Source organism: Lolium perenne, chromosome 5, assembly GCF_019359855.2.
Source record: "Lolium perenne isolate Kyuss_39 chromosome 5, Kyuss_2.0, whole genome shotgun sequence".
In the NCBI taxonomy this organism is placed as follows: domain Eukaryota; kingdom Viridiplantae; phylum Streptophyta; class Magnoliopsida; order Poales; family Poaceae; genus Lolium; species Lolium perenne.
Window position 1 is genome coordinate 3,842,525 of NC_067248.2, and position 4,018 is coordinate 3,846,542.

The following is a 4,018-nucleotide window of genomic DNA, read 5'->3' on the forward strand; positions in this document are numbered from 1 at the left end:
ATATTTCTCAGAGTGCAAGCGTGCAACAATGAAAATGGTACTGGAATAGTCTATCTCAAACTTACTGAACCAACGTGAAGGGGATATAAATAATTGAGGGCGATAAAAAAATAGAAGTATTCTGAAATTTTGGGGCAAAGTGGGCATGCTTTCACCAGTGATGATGTTGCTCAAAACATTATCATCATCGCGTAGGAAAGCACCGGAAACCAAATCATAACCCATTAACTATCATAAATTTCACAGAAAAAATGGTATATGACTGCCACCAGAGCCTCACATATCTTTCTTTCAAACAGCGAGATTGAGACTTTAAGCAGCTCTAGACCGAGCCACTCACCGACAGACTAACTCCTAGATCCAAACAACATTTTAGAAGAATCCAGTTTTGGAGGGGCCAGAAGACTTACATGGGAACCCCACCCAATATATATACACGATATCATCCTCGGCTCCCCGGCCACAACACCGGCAGGATGCAGCTCTCCGGACGAATGCCATTGAGCCTCTCTGAGGCCAACACCGACCCCCATAGGTCTGCAATGGCCGTGCCGTCCTCCGAGATGCCCTGTATGCTACATATTTTCTTTAACACCGATCTCAAAATTGTACCTGAAATTAGTATCAGAGGCATGAAAATAGAAGAATGGACCAATGCTATAATGATGCCCATATGAACAATTTTACATCTATGTTAATATTGCGTTCTACATACATCTGCAGGGCAGCTTGATGTAAGATCACAATTTAAATTAGTATCAGAGGCCAGAAAAAAACGGAAAATACGTCTAGACTTATGCTAGTATAAACAGTTTGACATTGATGGTAACAAATCAGTTTGACATCCTTAACATGCCTACTGTTCAAATAATTATGTAAGATCAGGTTGCAATATAGTTTCTCTATATTCCAGAAAATATAGATCAGTTTCAACTTATTATTTCATCTAGGGTAATTAGTAGTGAGTTAGCATAAGTGCATGTTACATTGCATACTGGTCAGATCAAAGATCAAGAAATAGAATTAGGAAAACACATAAGCATGCAACTCATGTAACAATATCAACCTAAAGGGCTGGAGGAGATGCCAGTATTCTCCCTCGGCTAGTGGGCGCTGACATCTTGTTGAAATTCCTAAGAAAGATGTTGTCTTTTCTGTGAACTTAAAAGCAGGACAAAGAAGAGAACTTAGGAAGTGACACCCTTACAGTGAAATGGGTACTCGAAACTATACATTGTCGATATTGCTAAGAAGAACAAAAGGCACTCAGGAGTTATGCCAGTAAATTCTTTACATGGAAATGCACTCGCTAACTCAACACAATTGATCTAGATATTCAAGAATCCTATCAACCAGCTATATTAAGTGTCTTGCCTGTGGATGGTAGACGAGAACCACATTGGTGATGTAAATATGATCTATAAAATCTGAATGTACTTCTATTATATGGCAAAGAGAATTAAAAAATATGGACGGATAACATAAGCTAACATTCAAATATATATCATAATGGGTAGGCCAAATAGGAAACTAATGTTTCAGAAAGTTCAACTGTTAAGCTTTCCCATGGCGGTCGCTCAGGTCTGAAGGAAGAAAGGGAGATCAGATGGTCTGGGGTTTTCACATTACATGTGGACGCGCGAAATTGCGGGACGTTGTGATCATCGGCATGCTCATGCACTGATGTTGCCAGGGCTCACCAGTTGCCTAAAGTAGTTTTATGATGAATTTGGTGCAGTTTTGCACACTTGGCAACCCATTCAATGAAAGAAGATAAAATAGAAAGAAACAAAAATTTGAAGGAAAGAAGATTTCCCAAACATGTAAAAACAAATGCCAGCAAAAAATATAATACTAAAAACATTGTATTCAATGTTGAATTGTGGCATATATTTTATTTCTTTGGGCTTCTTCCAAGTGCCAATCGCTAGCCTGAAGGGCAACCGTCTCGCTGCATCTCATCAGATAACACAATCACTTGCTGTTCTAAGGAAGAAAATAAAATTGTGACAACTGGACTCCTTCTAGAATTTGGTAGGGCTCCTAAGTACTCTTTTATGTTGACATCCAACGATGTATTAGCAAATGTTGTCTAGGCATTTGGTGGAACAAGTTAATTCATATTCCTGGGCAGTATTTTTGACTCCTAGGTCCTTAAAAACAGTAACTCAGATGCACTTCAAGACTTCCAGTTCTCAGTTGTTTTGCAGTATATGAGCCCAAACGATAGATTCAATAAGTTCAACACTGATATTACTGTATTGTATTGCAAAGTTCTTTGCTAGTTACCAACTGACTGCTTAGCTATGTCATCACCACATCCCAGTCCACATATTAAAGATAATTATACCTTGCGCCAGTTATGACCATGAACTGCTGCACCTTGTCATGGCTTCCTCTTCCCAGCTTATGCTGGAAGCAATAACCTGAGAAAATTTAAAGTAATCAAAAAAAATCCGACAAGCTATGTTTCCAATACACTGTAGTGTCATGGGGATTCAACCAATATCTTTACGGTAGGAAGACTATCTTTATGCTTATAAAGAGCTTGTTAGGTACAATCTGGTAGAAAAACGAATACACATTACTATTGCTTAAACATCAGTACAGTCAGGGGAAATCATCTATGCAGATGGAGAAAATGGCAAATTTTAGAAGTGTGTACTCATACTTGTGGCACCTATTGGCAGCGACACCACAACTGCTCTTCGCAAAAACTAAAAATATGTATAGGTTCATTGGTGCAGAAACAGAGCATATGGATTCTGGAAGATTGGAAGAAAATACTCACCTTGTCAGTTCAGCATTGCTATCCTCTTGCTTCAACTATCTCTCCATTAAGCTCTGTATTTTGCAGCCGCTCCCTGTTTGCTTATGTTTCCTCCTATCATCTTCAAGGGCTGCCAATGTTGTACACTTGTTAAATTATTTCTGTTTCCTAAAACACAGCTAAAGCCCAATAATTAAAGGAAGTCAGTAATGAGTGTATGTTAAAAATAACTGGAATTTTAATTGACAACATGTGATTGCCATCGGGCACTTAAAATCAAATAATTCTTATGAGTACACCAAACAAACCTGCACCGCCTAGTTAACATGATTTTAATTTGGCCAAATCAGATTTCTACATAAACTCAAGATCCAAAAATTCAATTAACCTCCACTGAAGTTGTTAGGCCAACATAGACAGCTCAATACAGTTCCAGACAAGAAATCAAGACATTACATATTTAGCATTGTTCATAGCAATATTAGTGTATTCCCATCTTGAGAATTTTAATTTGAGGTTCCAAAATTGTAGACCCATTTGATGGGTTGATTGAGCATAAACCCGTCCTACAACAGAGGGCTCTTATTTTAAAAATAAAGAATGCACCTCACCTTTTGAAGGGAGTGACAAACACTCTGTTTTCTAAGGAAAGCTAGCTAGTGCAACCTCCCATAATAATTTTGAATACATAAACCACAAATTTCTTAACCAAAAGACAGACTCACTGGCAATTCTTTTAGTAGTAAGACAATTAATAATAACCAAATTGGTTGTCAGACAGATTATCATGTACCAAGAGTGTCGCCACTAATTTCCAAGGAGATCCTCTAGTAATAAAATGGACCATATGAGTTCCCCAAGAAGCCTGAATCACTAAAAGTTGTCGGCATCAATGAACAAATCCTTATCTTTCCACAGAAACAAATAAAGATTTTCCGACGATTCACTGGATATGATGCACTGGAAAAGCAAGATCAAAGCTGAACGGCTGTACCTCAAGAGGTTGTTTGCAACTTGCAGCTACAGAGACCAAATGCATCTATGTATCTGAAAAATCATCACATAAACAAGTAAACAACAATAAGGTCTTTCTGAATTTCGGAACAACAATAAGGGCCCTAACGCGCTATGACAAAATAGCGTCGGCCAAAAAATACGCTATTAGCATGTTATAGCGCCAGAATGATGTAGCGTGGGCTGTTTAAAAATGCTAAAGCGTGCTATTAGCGTCGAAATAGCGCGCTATTT

General features: G+C 38.2%; 1 long non-coding RNA gene across 1 annotated transcript; it reads right to left on the reverse strand.

Annotated features, from left to right (window-relative positions):
* Positions 1-224: 224 nt before the first annotated feature.
* Positions 225-3,453, reverse strand: LOC127321762 (uncharacterized). The gene is made up of 2 exons (XR_007864335.2): positions 2,792-3,453; positions 225-2,426 (listed from the first exon to the last, which is right to left on the reverse strand). It is a non-coding gene; the product is annotated as an uncharacterized lncRNA (long non-coding RNA).
* Between the last annotated feature and the right edge of the window lie 565 nt (positions 3,454-4,018).